The sequence below is a fragment of the Oryctolagus cuniculus genome, chromosome 2 (genome assembly GCF_964237555.1).
Source record: "Oryctolagus cuniculus chromosome 2, mOryCun1.1, whole genome shotgun sequence".
In the NCBI taxonomy this organism is placed as follows: Eukaryota; Metazoa; Chordata; class Mammalia; order Lagomorpha; family Leporidae; genus Oryctolagus; species Oryctolagus cuniculus.
In genome coordinates, this window is record NC_091433.1 from 131108560 (window position 1) to 131129359 (window position 20800).

General features: G+C 50.3%; 1 long non-coding RNA gene across 2 annotated transcripts in view; it reads right to left on the bottom strand.

Annotated features, from left to right (window-relative positions):
• LOC127488392 (uncharacterized) overlaps positions 1 to 20402 on the bottom strand; it is a 153499-nt gene extending 133097 nt beyond the window's left edge. Inside the window, exons 1-2 of one of the 2 annotated variants that reach the window (XR_007916088.2) lie at positions 16800 to 20402; positions 12648 to 12712 (exon numbers count right to left, since the gene is read on the bottom strand). This is a non-coding gene — a long non-coding RNA (uncharacterized lncRNA). The remainder of the gene's footprint in view (positions 1 to 12647; positions 12713 to 16799) is intronic. The other variant, XR_007916087.2, reaches the window with a different exon arrangement.
• Between the last annotated feature and the right edge of the window lie 398 nt (positions 20403 to 20800).

The following is a 20800-nucleotide window of genomic DNA, read 5'->3' on the forward strand; positions in this document are numbered from 1 at the left end:
TGCTGCAGGGCGCAGGGGGAAGCAGGCTGACAACCTAGACACCCAGTGTTCCAACCCGAACAGCTACAGAGCGGCGCTGAACACCCAGGAACAGGGTTGGGGGAGCTGAGTTCAGCTTGCTCTCAATCAAACGCAGCTGGGTTTCCTTGAAACGTAAAAGGTTCCATCGACGCCTGCAGATGATTTACGATTGCCCCCTTCACTATCTGCTATCTGTGGGTCCTTGGTTCTTCCTGTGCACCCAGAGAGGCACAGAGACCAAGAGAAGGACCCAGAGAGAGGCAGAGAGATCCAGGGGAGAGGCGATCTTTGCTCCCTGTTCACCCTAGATCATGCCTTGCACAAACGTAAGCCAGTTCCGTGTGCCTGTCCGCGGCCTGCATCTGCTTCCCCACCATGGAAGGCTTGCGAAATGGAGGCCCCAGGAGGGGCTGTAACTTGCCAGAGGTCACACTTCCAGGCACTAAATGTTTCCTGATGCGCGCAGCACAGCGGTGGCCACCAAGGCCCACTGCTGTGCCTCCCTGTGGCCATCAGATGCATCAGGGGACAAAGGGACCCTGCAGGGCCAAAAGAGCAAAGCCTTCTCTTGGGTGGCCCGGGGGACGCCTCTGTTGGATGCATCAGGGGTCTCAGCTCAGCACGGAAGGTTGGGAATATGGAAAAGCATGTCAGGTCTGAATTCCTGGGGAAGCGCCTCCTGACCTTCTCGAACGCGGTGTGGTTTGAGCTTTCCGGAAACCAAGCTCCAACTAATGGCTCCTCTCTCTTTTCTAATAAATACGTGGCCCTGGGCCCGGCTCCCCTCTCTGCTTTGTCATGAGGGACCCGTTATTTATGACTTGGGGATGAGTCACAGGCCTTGGCAAGGCACTCACGGCTCTGGGCCCAGTGTATTTTTCCACTCAGTAGCAGGGGAAGGAGAACGCTTGCAAATTCTCCCGTCGAAACGACTATGTAGGTATCTACACCAAGATGCTCTTCCTGGCTCGGTCATAAATCTTTTCCCTGTTGGACATTCCTGGTGGTCTTTGGCTGCTGTCTGGGAGAGTGGGGGTAGGGGTAGGGGACGCTCATATGCACTTTGGACTCACCTCCCATCCCATCTCCCAGGCCACACAAGCAATCCACGCACCCACAAAAAATGCCACATCTTCTCCAGGGATTTTTCCAAGGCACCTTGGGGCACAGTGAATTGGGGGAGATGAAGCCGTCAGGATAGTGAGTTCCAAAGAAGAAAGGGATGGAGCATGGGAGAAAGATGCAAGAGGATGCGGGGGTTTTGAGGGCTTCTCCATGACCCACTCACAAGGTCCAGTCTGTTTTGCAGCCAGGTACCCCAAAATATCTGTGATGAGACCAACCTTCACCTACCCCGGGGCTGCCTTGGATACCTTGCATTCACTTCCAACCTCCCTGCTTGGATCCAGCTCCCCTGTGCCAACCCACCAACCCTAGTCAAAGACCGTGCTGTGGCTCCTCAAGCAATGTTGCAAAGGACTTCTTACTTCCTCTTCATTTCTCTCATTTGTCCAAACAGATGGGGTAAGGATGGAAGGTAAGAGGAAAGGCATCGAGAACCATGGAGGTAAGAGATCATCCTACTCGTAAGCTAGCAGGTTGGCATGCCACAGTTCCATGGATGCTGGTAGACGACACAAGACTCTTTGGCCAGAGATAAAGGACAGTTTAGTACTCAGGGCAGTAAGCAGTGTTTAGAGAATCAATATTTGCTCCAGTTCCATGAGTCCTAATTCCTACAGGATATGGCCAAAAAAAGGGCCAGGTGATGCCCATATACCTAGTGAGTTTCATTACAGGAAAGCATCACTGAGCTTAGGGAGCCAGAATCTTTTAGGCAGTAAGTATGCCTAAACTTTGGCCCAGAGGAAGGTATTATCTTTATTGCATTTGATGGGAAACAAATCAGCCCTTTGCTCCAGAGCGAGACCCTCTCTACCTTCCAAAACATTTGACTACACAAACAACTTTGGAAAAGTCGTCAAGACAAAGGGAGCCCAGGCCTGTGCTGGCAAGATGAGAAGCATGCGAGAGCCTTGGAGAACTGTCTCCGTGTGGGGCACTCCATTCTTTTACTCATCTCACGATGTCCTCTGGCATTGTCCCAAAACTTCGGCATTGCACCCCAGCCCACTGATCCCCACCTCACACTCACATCAGTCTTGGTGTGGTTCAGGACGACGGTAGGGGGTGCCCCTCATTTGTAAAAGCATATTGCAACAGGCTTTCTTGATGCCCTGCCCGGAGCCCTTCTACACCCACCTCTACAGACTGAAGACTGCTTGCTGTACAGTCTCCTGTGTCTGTGCTCGTGCAGGGGGTAAGGCAGAAGTGCTGGCGAGTTAATGCCCTTGGAGGCAGTCCTCAGACAAAGGATGGTGGGGAGGTGGCGGGTAAGCCCCTCGGTTTCCTCCCTTGACTGGGATAACTGTCTCCGTATCTCCTCCTGTGAGATTGAGCCCCAACTGCCCACACTGAAAGCTACTCAGTAACACTCCCTTACTGGCTTCCTCCCTTCCCTCTTCCACTCTCCCCTTTCCCAGTGCTTTTGGGGATCACTTCCTTACTTGCACTCAAATTCTTGTCCCCACAACTACTCCTAGAGACCCCAAACAAATGTGCAAAATTATCACTGTAATCTATTATTCTTGAAGATGAAACATGTATTGATCTTACAATACAACTCTTTAGAAGTGAAGCTTAACACACCCCTCTTGAAATAGGCAAGAGCTAGCAATGATTCCTTCCCAGAGAGGGGCAGATCAATGAAGGGCAGGAAGGAAAATATGAGATTAAAGAGGCCAAGATACCCGAATCTGCACCCTGTGCTGGCTCCTAAGAACACAGCAACTGAAGCTACTCAGACAGCACAGAATAAAGATATACCAAGACCCCAGGACCATTAGCCAAGGGGGTGTTGGTCTGCAGTCTTCACCTTTGTGGAGTTGTCCCACAATGAGCCACCTCCAAGGCCACGCTTTCTGAGTACAGACTCTTCCTTTACAGGAATCTCCCTCACGCCCAGGTGTGAGTATATCCTAGTAGCTGTGCACAGAATCTATGGGCCAGTGCCTTTACAACAAGCCTCAAAGGCTTGAGCTAAAGTGAGGAGTACCCAAGAAGAGGGATGGGGTGAGAGTCAAGAGCATCCAAACTACTTGGGAAGCTTGTCCAAACCACACACCTAATGACTTGGAGGCGTCCCAAGAGTGGGCTGAATGTTTCCAGCTCAGCCACATCCCTGCATAATTCATATGCCGCCCAGGGGCACTCTGCCAGGCCTCTTCTGCACGTACGCTGGAAATGCACCCCCCCACCTCCCACCCCCGCATCCTTCACAGGCCAGTGGAAGCCTGTTAGGAAACTACCCACATTAATTAACACTTACAATTATTCCTCATTGCCATTATCGTCCCTTGAGTTAGAACAGCTCTTTATACTTGCCAGAGCTTTATCACATTGACCACATGTCACTGGGGCCTCTTCTCTTCCCTCCACCCCCATAAGATACCTAAGAAAGCAATACTATCGTCATTTCACAGAAAAAGAAACGTAGACTTCAAGAAGGAAACCTGCTGGAAATGTTCTCGTTTTACAGATGGGGAAACTGAGGCTTGGGGAGAGTGGCTCTCACATAGCACTTGAGTGTCATGGAGAGTATGAGGAGTGTCTTGTTATAAAACGTTAGGGTAGCTGCCATTAGCTGGATGCACAGCGTGCCAGGCTCCGTATGTTAATGACATTCGGCACACATGGTCTTCATGAATCCTCTGGGAAACCCTTCCAGGTCAGTGATATTATTACCCCCACTTAGCACAGGAAGACATCAAGGCTCTATGCAGTTAAGTGCTTTGCCCCCAGGAGAGAGGCAGTGTCTCTGAGAGATGCTGGCTGGGTGGGCATGGATGTGCGTGGAGTCCAGCTTCCCAGCCCGCCAGCTCCCTTTGAGCATGAGCTCAATCAGACCTGACAGCCAGATGTCTGGGCCGGTGACGTCAGGGCTTAGGGCAAGGGCTGGGGGGCAGCCAAGCTCTGGTTGGTAGCCCCCACCCAGACAGCTCCCCATGTGCTGGGAGCCACATGGGAGCCAGGATGAAAGAGTGTGGCTGTCCCTCCCTGCTGAGGACACCCTGTTGATGGGCTTGGGGGCTGATCTTCGTAAACCAAAAACAGCCAAGTATTTATGGGTCTCTGGACAGAGCGGGCCCTCTCAGAGAGAGCTGGACTCTGTCCCTATGGCTCCAATTCCAATGAAGGCAGCCCCATTCCTTGCCTCCACTAGAAAAGGCCTGGTGCCTGCCCCATCCCAGGAGGTCCCAGTGAACAGAGAATGGTCCCTTCCTCTCCTCCATCAAAGCTCCCTCTTTCAGCCAACACCATTTGGCCATCCCATTCATCTGTGGATCTGCTCCACGGTCGCTTCCTAGAGGGACCTCTCGTTCCTCTCCGAGGCCTGGCCCGGGACACACACTCAGGCTGACCTTACCACTTCACTTTACAAATGCTTTGATTCGCACGCCAAGCAAAGTCTCAAGTCACTGGCAATGAAAGGCTCCTGTCCTGTCCCTTTCCCCAAGCCCTGACACCTCCTCTCCAGCAATAGCCCTTGAAGCCTCTTCAGGATCCAGATGTTTGGTGTCCTACAACCTGGCTGCAGTCCAGCCACACAGCGGCAGTGTTAATGGACCGTGTAGGCATAGAGCCTTCTGCTGGGGAAGATGGTGGTCAGTTTACTTAACTCAATGATAAACAAAAGCAACAGTTAGCCTGGGTGAGGGAGGGCAGGGAAGGGGAATAAATCAAACCCAGATCCAAGAAACACCTGCGGGAAGGGTTTCCCAGCCCAAGGGAATGGCGGCTGTAGTAAACAAACCACGGGTGACCTTGGCTTGCAGACTATTAATCTGCTGATTGTTGATGGGTTTACACAGCTTAGAATGGGAACGAAGCCACGGTCAGGCAGCAGCCCAGTCTTCCTGTGTGTGAGCATTTAGCTATTGAATTAACAAAGTGGATCAGCCCTGGCCTGGGGCTGCCGGCCTGAATTGGAAGAGGAGACCAGGACCTGGTCATGAACGTAACATCCAAGAGAGTTGCACCCTCTACAGACTTGGCGACACATAGGGGAGGGATCAGATTCCCTCTCAGTTTGCTACAGTACTAAGCAGAATCACACAGGTATATGTATTGGTCAGGACTGTTGGTTGCAAGTTGAACCTGATTAAGAAGAAAAACTTGGGTATTATTTGCTCAGAGAATCCAAACATGTCACAGCAAAAGCAAAAATGCAACTAAGCATCAATATACCTTCAAGTACCTCCAGAGTACACACTCCCTTCCCTCTCTCTCTCATTCACTCACTTCCTTCTCTTCCTACACAATAGTTTCTTTCATAAAAATAAAACAGGTTTCTGACAACTTCCAAGTGTTCTTTTTCAATTTACCCTTAAAAGCCGAGAGACAGAAACACAGAGAGGGATCTCCCATCTGCTGGTTTACTACCCAGATGCTTGAAACAGCCGGGGCTGGCCCAGACCAACAGCAAGAGCCCGGAACTCTATCCAGATCACCCAAAGGGCCTCATCACCTGCTGCCTCCCAGGTCTGCATTAGCAGGAGGCTGGAATCAGGAGCAGAGCCGGGATACAGGCACTCCAACATGGGATGTGGGCATCTGAGACGTTGTGCCAAATACCACTCTCCCCCGACATCCCAACAAGTTTTGTGTTTTATCATTTCTATAGCATTCTTCATCTCAGTTTATGTATTCTACATTTTTCTTAAATAGGAAAGGACCCTGGTTGGCCTAGATTTAGTCAGATGGTTGATCTGACTATGAACTAGAATCAGAAGGGTGAGAAGCTATGACTGTTGCAGCTTGGCAAAGTCCATCAACTGTGACCATAAAAGCAGGGTTGTAGATGGCAGTCTCTGCCTTCTACTACCTGTGTGGTGGAGGTAGCAGGGAGGGAGGGGTGCTGGATGCTGCTCTATTGCCAGGCACAGGAATGAACTACGAGGCAGTATGTGTGGCAGAATACAGAGAAGACCACAGAACGTGACCGACAGTGAGTTTTGAAGGCTGACTGGGTGCACAACACATGAAGACAGGGAGCATGAAGCACTCCAGGCTGAAAGAAGCAAATGACAAGAGGCCAGAGCCTATAAGAAGGAGATCATGACCCAAAATGGCCTTTCTGGGTGATGAGGTGGGTGTTGAACCTCCACCTGAAATTCCTTGGAAAAGAGTTTAAACCTTATTATCTAGTCAAGGAGTAGCCACTGAAGTTTTTTTGGCCAAGGTGGCAAGGTTGCTTTTTCATTCAACAAACTCCTCATGGATGTTTGTTATCTTCCAGGCATTCCAGGTGCTGGGGACAGTGCGAAAGAAAGGGCAGGGTCCCGACCTCAAACAGGGCCTGGGCAGGTGAGAAATAGGTTCACACATGGTCCATTGCAACCCTGGTATGGGAGAAACAGAGGCTGTGCTGTCGGAGCCTCGGGCCAGAGCTGCCTCTCAGCCCCCCAAATGGCATGGGAAGGGTGAGAAAGGCTTCCCGGAGAGCTTGACGCTTCAGCCAGTCAGGAGAGCCAAGCAGCTGTTTGCCATGTGGTTGGGGAGGACAGAATGGAATGGGCTGGGAAAGGCAGGCAAAGGAACAGGGCGTGCAGTTGTCAGAGCTCACAACACTGCTTGGAACAGCAAAGCAGAACTAGGAAGAAGCAGGGAGGGTGGAGCCCAAAGGAGAAGCAGCAGCCAGCTGGGAGGCACACGGTGGGCAGCAGGGAGCCATGCAGGCTTTAGGAAGAGTCCGGCTGCTCCGTAGACCTGGAGAGGCAGGTGCAGGCAAGGAGACAGCTAGCAGATGGCAGTGAGGCCAGGTGAGAAGGGGCGAGGCCACGGACTGAGGTGACAGAGGAGCAAGGACAGCTTTGAGGGAGTTGGAAATGATGGGTTCCACAGTGAATTCTGGAGCCAGACTAGGGGAGGGGAAGCACCATGCCCAAGAGCAAAGGCCAATGAGGAAAAAGAGATTCTGGGAGAAAATCATGAGTTGGGTTTGTGGCGTATTGATTTTGAGATGCTAGCGGGAGAGTTGTGGAGTGAGCCTGTGGCTACACAGCCAAGAGGTCCGTGTGTGCTAAAGACAGACTTGGGAGTCATGAGTGCCTGTGGGGTTGAATCTAAGGAGTGCTTTGAGTCCCAGAAGAGAACACAGAGAAAGCAGAAGTCACGAGAAGGTAACACTGGAGCACCAGCACGTAGGCGGCAGGCAGAGGAAAACAGCCCACACAGAGTTATCGCAAAGACAGTGCCCCCAGCATCTCTCCTCCCCTCCTATGTGACAGCGGGCGTTTGGCCAGGCACGCAGCAGCCTGGCTAGAGATCACCTTCCTCAGTAGGGACGGCTGCGTGCTTCCATGCTGGCCCACGCCTTGGAAGCTGAGGGAAGTCTGCAGCCTCTGAGTCTTGCTTCTAGAGCGAAGCTGCTGGCATCTCCTTCCTCTCTCACTGATGACAGTGTCTGGAGCAGCCCTCCTGCACCAAGAAATGCAAGTAGGACATGGAAGGTTTTAGGACAAATAGAAGGAGCAGGCCTTCACTCCATCAAAGCACCATACCAGCCACAGGCTCAGCCTTTGGTTCAACAGAATATCAACTGTGTGTGTCTTGGTCAGGCTGTGCTTTGGGGTTCTTAGGTTGAAACGGGGAACCTAGAGGCAGGGGAAGGAGGCGTGCTCAGTACAGCTGCTGCACAGAAGTGACCACAGTGAGCACAGGCTCCGGGGGCACAGCGGCCTGGGTGTGAACGGGCTGGGCCAAGCTGTGGAAGATAGGCTGAGTAGAGAAGCAGCTGTTGACAACAGCCTCAAGCAGACAGGCTGGGAGTCAGAGGGGTTGTGGACAGGGTTATCAGCCATGTGTAGACAGTGACAAGAGGCCCAGGGAGCTAGTAGATGAGGTTTAGTGTGGGTATAAGGAAGCCCCTTAGCTTTGGAATGATCTGGAGAACAGTGAGCCCCAGGCTGGAGCGTGGAGGTGAATGGGCCGTGCAGGGGGCCGAGGAGAGGTGTTGCCAACGGGCAGGGGACGCCCAGGCCACAGGGCCCATAAAACACCCCAAGGGCATAAAGGGGGCCAGGAGAAAGGCAGACACTGCCAAGGCCACAGCTGCTCTGGGCTGGGCAGGAGGACATCTGGACAAGAGGTGAACTAGGGTCTCTATACAGAGTTTGGAAAGGAAATGGTAAGCAAAGTTTCCAGAAAGTTCCATCATCACACACAAGTGTGGCCCTGAGGTCTGCCCCCAACTGCCTCTCAGGTCACAGCTTTCATGCAGTCATCTATGTCAGGGCCACTGGCTCTGTGTGAGCTGGTGTCTGCTGCACAGGCAGGGCCAAGGGCCCAGGAGCCGGTCAGGGCCCCAGAGGAGAAGGGCGGAAGGCACCAGGGAAGCCAGGCTGGAAGGAAAGAGGAGGGGCGACCTATCTTGGTCCTGGGACTTCCATCTCTGGAACAGGAAGAGTGGGGACCAGAGAGGTCTGGGCCAGGAGGAGGTGCCGGGAGGATGGCTGGGGCTGCACTGGGTCTGAGGTTCCCCTGGAGACTAGCCGGGAGACAGAGGTCCGCAGGCTCTCGTTCTCATGTCCCCAGGGTTGAGGGGAGCACGGCTGGAATGTACCACAAGCCAGCATCCATCCCCCGAGGCCACCAGAGGGGAATCTCCAGCCCTGAAGTCATCGCCACCCGAGGAGCCTGGACCCCACTATGGAAAAAGGGTCCCGCAGGGGCGCGTGGCGCCGGCCCGATGAGCTCAGAGCTGCCTGCCGTCTCCTCTCCACTTTTCCAGACATCTCAGATTTCTGGGTGTCAGGAACATCTGACAGACAGGGCAGAGGACAAGGAGGGGCCAGAGCAGGGACCCAAGGTGGGATGGGGGACCAGCAGGGCTCCCTTCCACCCCAGCCCTGCACTAGCCCCTTTGCATTGTCCTAGGCCAGGTCCAGGGTAAGCTAGGCCCCCCATCACTTCCCATTAAGGCACCAAAGGAGCCCAAAACGGTGAGGCCCCTAAGAAAATACACCTGAGTTACCTGGAGGGCAGCCTGCACCTCTGGCCTCTCCTACCAGCTCAGACTACTCATTACACATTGACTTTTGAACTGAGATGATGGGACTTAAAGGGACACGGGCAGCATTCAGGGTGGCAGCAGCCTGGCAGGGCTGGGGATTTCATGGTAGGGGCAAGACGCAGTCACACAATGCTGCAAACAGCACACGGACAAGTCAGAGGATCCAGCCCAGGCTCCTGCTCCGCCATTTCTTAGCTCTGAGACCCTGGGGAAGCCACCTTCTCTCTCCAGGTCTCAGTTTCCCCTCTACAAAACAGAAATACCACCTAATCTTTGAGTGCTTTGAGGATCCTTTGAAAGCACAAAAGTCCTTTGAAACCTTGAAGCTCTTTGCCCTCAGATAGAACATGATAAGAATGCAAATTAAAAAATAAAAGTGTGGCTGCTGCTCCGCACGACCCCAGGGGGCACTGCTCACACTGTAGCCTTCAAACATGGCATTCCCTGTAGCACAAGTCCATGGCCAACTGCGATGTGGAAGGTGCTTTCAGGAATGGTGCAGACCTGCAGACCTGCCCCTATGGCTGGAAAAAATACTGTCCAGAAGGGTCCCTGGGTGGGCAATGGGACTGCCCTGGTCATCGGACCCATTAAGTGTTCTCTGCAAGAGGACAGTCCTATTCTAGTCTAAATAAATTTGTGCTGTTTCAAAAGGGGTGGTTGCAGGATGAAGCTGGCTCACTGTCAGCCTCTTGTGTCTAGCATAGGTGAGCCAAGAAGAGACGAGTATGGTCCAGGAGATCTGGCACCGGGGAGGTGGCGTCAGACATCCCTGGAGCTGTCTGCTCTGAACCACTGAGTTTATCAACTGTAAAGGTTGATGTCCTGTCTGCACAGCTGCGTCAGACTGCCAGGGATATGGCCACGGGCAACCAGAGAAATTTTGGGCCTGCCCCCTTCTGAGGATAAAGTCTCCACCGTGGGACTCTGAAGGAGAAGGGACGCTATGCTCAAGGGGCGCCAATCTGCAGCCAGACTAGACAGTTGTCCCCAGCACCCAGAACCAGGGCATGTGGTGACAGGTGTCATTTCACCAGCAGGGGGAATTCCCCAAGGCAAGCGAGGAAAGGAAACGAGTTCCCCATCGTTGAGTCCTTGATCTGTGTTAAGTACTTTGCCTGCTAAGTGTCCAGTCAAGTGCTCATTGACTAAGGTACTTAGAGAATGACTGGATGAATAGCAGGGAAAAAAAAAAAAAAAAAAAAAAAAAAAAAAAAAACACTTAAGGGGTGGATGCTGTGACTCAGCAGCCTAAGCCACAGCCAGGGATGCCTGCATCTCATATCTGAATCCCAGGTCTAGTCCTGGCTACTCCACTTCCCACTCAGCTTTCTGCTAATGCATCCTGGGAAGGCAGCAAAAGATGGCTCAAGTACTTGAGTTCCTGCCACACACATGGAAGACCTGGAGAGAGTTCCTGGATCCTGGCTTTGGCCCGGCCCAGCCCTGGCTTTTGGGGGCATTTGGAAGATATTCATATTCATTCATTCTTTCTCTCTCTCTGCCTTTCAAATAGACAAACAAATCCTTTTTAAACATCACTAGCATTGATAACTGCAGTGACTCCGCCTCCTGAGGGAGGGAAGTAACGCCTCTTCTAAGGAAGCACTGTAGCATGAAGCAAAGCACCTTAGAGACTCGCGTGCACAAAGCTGACCTAGAGAACAGCAATGGGAGACAAAGCAAAAGGAGCACTGAGTACAGGAAACAAAAAGCTGACAGTTTCTGGGGAGGGACCAGGCGTCCAGAAACTGGTTCCTGAGAATGGAGGAGAAGGGTTGGGGCCAGGCTGGATCTACAGAGAAATACAGCCTACACAAGTGCACAGAATGATGGATGCGCTTTCCAGAATAGCAAGATCTAGAGCTCACTCCTTAAACCATCACCTGAGCTGCACTTGCAGGAATCCAGCTTCTAAAACGCTGTCCCCAGAGCATAAGTACCTGCAAAGGCCGTCACATTCACAGCTCTGGGACCTTGGGGTATGAAAGAATTTGAGGAGGGTGAGGTGTCTAGGAAACAAAACCTTAGTTTTTAAACCAAAAAGTTGCTGAGAAAGGTATATGAAGGTAGGGGGCCACATAAAATATATATCTTTGTTCATGATTCTGTCTGAATGGAGCTGTCAACACTTCCAGCCATCAGAAATTTTGGGAGATGGGACAGGCTGCCCCATCCAAGCAGAGTGCTCCATCACTAGAGGCTTCTACACAGAGTTCCCGGAAGTAGGATTCAAGCCTCGAGGTGGAATGGACACCCAGGTCACTCCCAGTGCTGATGCTACATGATTCTGTTAGGACAGTCGGGCATTTACTGAGCCAGCGTCACTGGGCCCCATATCTTCATCTCCTCTGAAGTAATACTGAGAAAATCTTGGCCTTCATATAAGTCCTGTGAATATGTGAGGAGTGCTGCCATGAAGAGACCATTGTCCCCCCTCTAAAAGCTCATCTCTCCTGACTTGGGCCAACATCTAGACCACACTTCCCAGCCACCCTTGCAGTTAGTGCACCCAGGTGACTGGGTGATCTCCAGTGACAGCTGAGCAGAAGTGATGTGCATCACTTCCTGGCCTGCCTCATTACAAACCTCATGCTCTGCTCTTTTCCCTCTTGTTGATCAAGATGTTGACCCCAGGATAGCTTTGGAAGCCACGAGTTGAGGATGGCAGATTTAGCACCAGGGTTTCCCTGACAGAGAGTGAAGGCACAAGAGGGGGACAGGGCATGCGGCATTCCCCAAGCTTATTTGATTAGGCACATTTTATTTGTGGTTTCTTTTGCAAAATAGCATAGCATTCAAAGCCCTCCATGCTCTGGCTCTACTGACTTTTCCACCCCTTTCTTCTGCTGTTTCTGTGAATCTTGTGCTCTGAACAATCTTTCCCAGAATCTGTTGGCTTTCAGGAAAGCCAGAAATACTAGGGAGAACTGAGGACCAATGGCAAACAGGTTTGAGAACTTGACCATGACTTGCCCTGCCTCTTACTTCTGTTGCCTCTTCCCTCCCAACTGTTTTCCCATCATCCCAGAAGCCCTTCCACATTGACCAAACCCTTCCTCCACAATCATACCAGCCTTCTAAGATCCCTCTTTGCGCTCTCTCCCTCCCACACTCTCTGAGACAATAGCATCTTCCATAGTCATTCAGAAGCTCACGAATAGTTCTCTTCTCCTGTCTCTGAGCACCTGAGAAGATTGCATTTCTGTATTTTTTGAAGTTACTTTGGCCAAGAACATGAAAGCAGAAATGATGTGTCACTTAGGAGCGGAAGCTTGAAAAGCTGGCCCATATTTAACCAAATCCCTTTTCTCTCTGCTGCCAGACTGTAAAAGTTATAGATGGAGGCTGAGACATTGACCTGGCTACCAGAAGGAAAATGACGTGGAGCAATGCTAGAACCAACCCACAGCGTACACAGAGTGTGAGTGAGAGCTGCTGTTGATGAAGCTGTCGAGCTTCTGCAGTCTTTCATTGCCACCCCATAACCTACCCAAGCTGACCAACACAGGAACAGTGCACCGCTCGTCACGTTCTCCTCTTACTGCCACAGTGATCCTGAAAGCACAAGAGTTAGATTCTTCATCAGCCCAGGTCCTTGATTGAATAGGACAGTAGATCTGTCTTCTAACACAATCTCAACATCTAGAGTAGGAATTAAACTTTGGCTGTGTAAACGCCCCATAATGTGGGGCTGCTTGTTACTGCAACATAACCCAGCCTCTCCAGACTGATGTTTTTAGGTGCCCCATGCATGTATCTACCCTTTGATCTTGATTAATAACCAAAGATAGACAGTGTTGTCTGAGACTGCTACATCAATCATCATCGCTCATCCCCCAGACCCACTGTTCCCACCATCATCTCTGCCAACACTCCCACCACTGCCACTTCCAACATCAATGCCACTACTATTCCCATTATCCCTGTCATTAGCTCTACTAAGTACTACCACTCACTTCCACCTTTGCAGTTGTAATATCAATGCCATCTCCCTACAATCACCTCCCCTTGAATAATCCTGCTCACTGCCATCCACCTCATGATTGTCATCCCCTTCACCAATGTCATGCCACATCACCTCCACTGTGGTGGTTCATATCCACCCCTCTGCAATCTCCACCCTCGCTGCCACTTTCACCTCAGTCATCACTAATACAATCACTTTCACCAGTCCAGCATAATTATTTCCATCATTAGCTTCAACATCACCTCAGTGTCATTTCACTATCACTAGTACCTGCACCATCTCTACCACTTCTCCTGCCATTTCTATTATTTTCCTTAAAACAGCCACTGTCAGGGCCAGCGCTGCAGCGTAGTAGGTTAAGCCTCCACCTGTGGTGCCTGCTCCACCTCTGATCCACCACCCTGCTAATGGTCTGGGAAAGCAGTAGAAGATGGCCCAAGTCCTTGGGCCCCTGCACCAGAATGGGAGACCTGGAAGAAGCTCCTGGGCCCTGGCTTTGGATTGGTGCAGCCCCAGCCACTGCGGCCCTTTGGGGAGTAAACCAGCAGAGGAAAGACCTCTATCTCTGTCTATAACTCTGTCTCTCAAATAAATAAATCTTTAAAAAAAAAAGTCATTGTCATTGCCACTTTCTCTACCTCTGTCAACTTCATTATCACACCATCACCTCCAGATTTGCTGGCACCATCACTGCTGTGTGCTGGGAGTCTTTCACATTACCCATCCACCCCCCACCCCACTCTACCCTCGAGGAGGAATCCTGCAATGGTTACTTGGTCTAAAAATATCTTATGGTGTACTATGCTAGTTAACGGGGGAGTGTGCCAGACTGAATGTCTCACTCACATGGGTGCAGTATGAGGGCTGGGGCCTTCTCCCCCCAGGGAGAAGGTCCAATCATCTCTTCTTTTTGGCTTAAACCTTTTTCCCCCACTCCTTTCTCTCCCATGTGGCTGCCACATGGTCCTGGAAAGACCTGAGCCACGGAGCAAATGTAAGACTTTCTGTGTTTCTTGAGCTCCCTTTTGTGGCTTTCTTGTGAGTGTGGACACATCCAAGACTTAGGTTTGGACCTAGAGGCAGTAGATGTAGCAGGTCGTTCAGCTGATTTTGGTTCTGGGCCATTTGGACTGATTTATTTGGTCAAGACATTCTCCACATCATCTAGGATGGATTGCTAGAGTTCTTATTTTTATATTCCATTTAAATCCTTACTTTTTATCAAAGTAATACATGTACATATTTTGAAAGTAAAATGTTCTACAAGGTTTATAATGAAAAACATCAGACTTCTGCTCCAATCCTGCTCACTTCTGAATCTTCCTCTCCGGAGGCAAGCATTTCAAATTGTTCTCTTTCTTCTAGTTGTTATTTCTGTATTTATTCAAAACCTTTTTAATTTATTTAAGAAAGGGATGGAGGGAGAGCAGTAATGAGAGTGAGAGAACTCCTATCTGCTGGTTCGCTCCCCAGCTGCCCACAATGGCCCAGAGCTGGGTCCAGCCAAAGCCAGGAGCTGAGAGTTCAATCCAGGCACCCCGTGTGGGTGGCAGGAACTCAATCACTTCAGTCATCATCACTGCCTCCCGTGGCCTGCCTTGGAGGGAAACTGAAGCCAGGAGTCGGAGGTGGATATCACCAGTTCCTATCTTAACCGATGTCTTAACCACTAGGCTAAATTCCTGCACTGACTTCCATATTTCTAGATGTCACAGTAATACTGATGCTTCTTGCATATTTCAGTTTTAGGTTTATCTGTTGACTTTATACTATGGAAGATGAATGTTCAGCTCACTTACACTACTACTCTTCCACACAATCACTCCCAACACACAAAGGCACATGTGAATACTGATACTGATCACAGTCGTATGCAAGACCTTGTACTGTTCTTGTATATAGCAATCATTCACAGTTGATCCACTTTCCTTTCTTGTACAATGCTTTGATTCTCTCAGAGTTAGTAACTGGCTGTTTTTTTGTGTGTGTGTGTTTGTTGCCATTTGCTTAACTTGTCATAGATTTGCATCCTTTACTAATGTGTCCCCAAACTCTCCAGTGGAGCTGACCATTTCCTTTCACTATGTATTACCTCCGGTTCCACTTTCTTCCTGGGAACCCCCTGCTGGAGTCCACATCTGTGACCAATCAGGACTAACTGCTATCTAAATATTTTGACGACGTCAGCCTGAAACTTTCCTTCACTGTGATTCTGACTCCGTCCTCTGACTCTATATTGTTGTCTAGATCCTTCATCCCCTCTTCTTCCCGGCTTTCCTTCCTAACTAAGGAGGATGCCACTCCTCAACACCCTCCTGCCGAGGTGTGATCGCAAAGCAGCCTTTCAAGAGCATTCGCGCCAGCACTATCCTTATTGTCACACTCAATTGCTAGCGGGGCTGGATATAGAACTATAGTGTATATGGTGGTTGTTAAGAGAACTTTGACACAATTTTGATTCCAAATATTTTGTGAATAAATTTTTCTCTCTATTCTGGAAGCTTTTAAAGTTTTCATCTCGCCAGCGCCGTGGCTCACTAGGCTAATCCTCCACCTTGCGGCGCCGGCACACCGGGTTCTAGTCCCGGTCGGGGCGCCGGATTCTGTCCAGGTTGCTCCTCTTCCAGTCCAGCTCTCTGCTGTAGCCTGGGAAGGCACTGGAGGATGGCCCAGGTGCTTGGGCCCTGCACCTGCATGGGAGACCAGGAGGAAGCACCCGGCTCCTGGCTTTGGATCAGCGCAGTGCACCGGCCACAGCGGCCATTGTGGGGTGAACCGACGGAAAAAGGAAGACCTTTCTCTCTATCTCTTGCACACTGTCCATTCTGCCTGTCAAAAAATAAATAAATAAATAAAAACGTTTTCATCTCCAGAGTTTTGATATTTCACTGCAGTGAGCCTTGGGGTAAATGGTTGTGTTACAATTGATTTTTTTTTTTCAATTCAATTTGCTATGTACTCATAGAAAATTTTCAATCTGTAAATTCAAGTTCTTGAGTTCTAGCAGATTTTCTTGTATGTTTTTTGTTTGATCATTTCACCTCTATTTTATTTCTCTCTGGAGCTTAGATGATTATCCTAGTCTGATCATCTCATTTTTTTTTCTGTCAATTTCCATTTCTTTGATATTTTTGTTCTACTTTTTGGGAATCTGTCTTGACTTTATCTCTACAACCTGCTTTATTTTGATTTGATTTTTAAAATCAAATAAGGATTTTTATGTGTCTTTTCCAACAACATTTTTATACCTATAAAAAAAGACCTCTAGTTGTCATTTGAAAGAGGCATCATCTTCTATCATTCTGAAAATGTTCATCACAATCTCTGTGCTGTTTCCTTCCCCCTCTCTGCTTGGATCCCTCTCTCAGCTGAATATCTTCCTTAAATATCAAGCAGATCTTAGTTTCCCACTCATATTGAAGTGTCAGGCACCAAAATACTCATTGAAAGTGGTGGGAATAGAAGAGAAAAGGTGTTGACAGGTGGGCTTCTCCATCGGGCAATTGAGTGGGACTCACATTTTCCCTGAAAGACTAAATACCAACACCTGCAAGTCTTTTCTCTTGGGAAAATCTGTTTTCCCAGGAAAGTCTCTTCCAGCATCTTGCTGTTATGATATTAACTTGGCTACCAGAGTTCTGGGACTTGGATGAGGAAGAGAGCCGAGAGCCTCACCTTTCAGGAAACAGGCTCATCCTTAATCCCCGTGTTTTCAGGTTGGCTCCTCAGCCCTCCCTCAGCTGGGCCTGGTGCCTCTGTGTCCAGAAACTTCTTGGTTCTGTATCCCAGAGCATAAATCTGCTTTGTGCCAGCACAGAAGGTGATGATTACCTAGATGCACAGGGTAGAGGAATACATCTGGGATGGGAAAGTTCTGATTCTTTTCAAAACATGCGAGCAACTCTCCAATTTTCCAACCTCATTCTGAATCCTTGCCTTCAGAAGTAACTGGTACCTCCAAAACCCAGGTCTTTCTTTGATTCTGTGTCTAGAAGTATTGTGCTACCTGTTGGCTCCTGCCCTCCAGCCCTACACCCTTGCAGGCTGAGTTTTCAGTTTTCTGTGGTCTGCTAAGTCAGGTTCCACTCATCCATCTACTTCCCGATTTCTAGATTATTAGCTTCTCCTGTCTGCTGCTGCTTCCTCTCCCCTTCTCTTGTTCTTTGTGGGTCTGTGCCTTCTTTAAAAATACCATTAATGACATTTTAGTGGGGCTTCTGGAGGTCACCAAGGTAAACATATGTGTTCAATCAGTGATGATGAAGTCTAATGATCTCTGTTATGATGTAGAGCCACAGCAACCATTCATCATAAAGGAGCCTTCTACTCTGCTTTATTGCCTCCTTTGCACCTTCATCTACTGGAGTGAATGGTAGTGAAGGTAGTCCTGATTGCAAATCACCACATCTCACCGGGACTCCAAATCAGGCATGATATATCTACCATCCTGGACAACATAAACATTGCCACCTGTAACACAGCCTGCGTCACCACCACCACCCTCACGTTCACGCCATCACTGTCTCTGTCATGGTCTCTCTCACTTCCACCTCTGCCTCCGCCGTCACCTGAATCACCTTCACCATCAGCACCGTCGTGGTGTCCATCATCGCCATCACTTCTGACATCACCGCCACTTTCTCAGCATCACTATCTCATCATGAGGACCATCAACTCCGTTGCCACCCCTCCCTTACCTCTCACCAAGACTCCCGCCATCCTCGGGCATTATCTCCTGCAGACACATTTCTACACTGCACACTGAATACATTCTTCTCCCATGAGCTTTAACAGAGACTTCAGCAACATGGAGAAGTGACTTCCACCTTTGAACACACACAGCTTTCTTCTCTTGGAGAAAGAGAAGGGTAGAAAGGAACCCACTGATTTCTCTAGCACAAGCCACACACATGGGGTGGGGTAGGGGCGGGGCAACTTGCACTGAGCCCTTTGTAGGCAGGAGGCATGACAGTAGACAAGTTAGATAGAGTCCTCTTGAGTGAGAATCATTGCTCTGGTTTTACAAGGAGGAAACTGAGATTCCCAGATGCTAAATGACATACTCAAGGCCACACAATTAATAAGTGGTGGAGCCAAGATTCCAACCCTTTGTGACTTCAAAGTCCATATTCTTTCCATTACACTATGCTGGCAAGAAATCTCAGCACAACGGGATATGAATGTGAGCAGAGAGAGCCATGGTCCTGGTCCCTAATCCCAGGGATATCTGGTCTGATGATGCAGGAAGAAGCCCCTCTCTCAAACAGGGATGGTCGCTGTGATGTGATGAGGCAGACTGAGTCCCAGCGCTGCAGACTCGACTCTGCGTGGAAGCCTGATCCCAGCCAGTCTGCACAGTGCCCAAGCCCTGCCACCTCTCCCTGACCTCAGCTTCCCTGAGGGGGAGGCAGCGAGTGTGGATATCCAGTCCTGGGAATGCCTGGACTTGGGAGAGCTGAGCTATTTTGGGATTGTTTACATTTGGAATCTTCCTGATCTTTGGTCCCAGAAAAACACCCACATGTTGGAAACTCTTCCGAGTTATTCACTGTTGGGGTTTTTCTTCATCTCCTTCAGCTTTTTCGTCTTCTTGGATGGAAAAAAAATCTGCTAGTGATTAGTCACAACCTGTGAGGCTCGGCTTTTGACAGCCCCACTGAGAAGAGGGAGACAAAGAGGCTCAGAGAAAGGCTCACGGCAGCTGCTGCTGGGAAGGAAACGGGGCTCACAGCTCTGACCTGTGGGGTGAGGGATGGTCCATTCACCTCCATCTACCACGGACAAGCACTCCCTGGATGCAGGGCCCTCTGTGGCTGCTCTGTTCCAAGCCCTCCTCCCAAGTTCACAGAGAGCACAGGCCAGAGCATGTGTTAGAAAGAAGCCAGGGGGTCAGTGCCCGGGCAAAGAGGAGAAGAGGAGAGGAGGAGCAGGTGACAAGCACGAAGCACGAAGCACGAAGCATGCCTGTCCTATGGGGTCCCTTTGGCCACAGCCTCCACTGCCAACCCAGAGTGCTCTTGTTCAGGGTAGGCATATGAACTATAAGCATCAATCCCAAGCCTCCTTGTGAAGCCATGAGATCTCTTTGTTCTCCTAGAAATCCCTGGGTGTGAGCAGGGCTCTTGGTGTTCTTTTTTCTTTTCTTCTTCTTTTTTTTTTTTTTTTTTTGAGAGCAGGCTGAGGGCAGGGTGGGGCTGAGCACTGTCCACTGAGGCCTGGACAAAGGGAGATTGTTTTAGCTGAAGGACTGGGCCTGGAAGTCATATCTGGATCCAATTTTTAAATCTAAGGATTGTGAAACATGGTGGGGAAGGGGTAATAAAAGGAATTTGGGAAATATCCCTTGGTGTGGGCCTTTTAAAAGAGATTTCAGGGCAACAAAGGGAAAACCAATTAATACAATAAACAACAACACAGCGAGATGGCTTAATGTCAGGGGGATGACAGAGCCACCCGTAGGGTGGGTGGGACCCAGGCAAATATATTTTTATTTTGCCAGGCTCCTGTCTATATAAACAATTTGAGTCATTCGAAATTAGCATGTCAGCGCCGTGCTGAAAGCCCAGTCTCGTGTGATCCCATACCAAGAAATAACTCACCAGCCAGGGGAGCAATCCACCCACCAGACTGCCCTCCTGGAAATAAGTATAGCTATAAGGCCCCAGGACAACTGCATAGGTGAGAAGCCCATTGCTCCAGGGGACATCTGGTCCACCCCACCCATGAACTTGAGGCCAGAGAATAGCCACACGTGTTCCAATACGAGGACCCCAACAGACAGCACTGCCTGCCCTAGTAAGTCTCAGACACAGAGGGAGACCTAGAGCATTTCAAAGGACGCCCTTCTCCCCCAGGTTTTGGGGCAGGGGAGGGAGGGGGTATCCTGGGGCTGGAAGCAGTTACATCTCAGCGAGGCCCCTTGTATCTCTGCACTGAGGCAGGCTGAGGGACAGAGACTCTGGACACATGTCCTGGCTGTGCGATCTCATCCTGTGTTTCTCACCTGTAGACTAGTGTACGATGCCTAGCGCAGAGAGCAGTTGTGAAAGTTTACTCCAGTGGCCTACAGAGAGAGGACTTGCCCGTGCACAGTGGGACTCAGGTCTGGGATCTCAGCGCTGCCCTCCAGAGCCCCCAGGGCAAGGCTACCCTGGCCCCACCTCTCCTTGCCCTCAGTGCTAGCCCTGGAGCCATACACACTCCTCTCTAGAGAAGAGACGTTCCCCCGGGAAAGAGCACAGGCCAGATAAAGATCTGGTATTGAGAGCAGTCAGTCCAGGTCACTGGGTCCCAGGGACAGACCTGACCTGAGGGGTGTAAGGCCCAGGCCGGCTCACCAAAGTAAGGTTCTTAAGAAAGTAAAGCCAGCGAGAGCACCGCCAGCTTGGACTACAGGGAAAGAGAGAGGAGGAAACAAGAGACAGCACCGTGACAATGAAAGCAGAGAGACAAGAAACAAGGGAAGCATCCTACCTGGAAAGGCAAGGACACGGGCTCCCCTGTGGGGGCTGCAGGACCAGGGAGCTGGGGGACGCTCTGGGCTGGGGGGTCATCCCAGCCTTACTGTAGGAAGAAGGGCTGGCAGTGGAGCCCTGGAAGAAAGCTGTTCAAGCCTCCGTCTTGATTCCGTCCCAGGTGTGATGCTCCCAGGGGTGGCCTGGCACAAGTCCACGTCC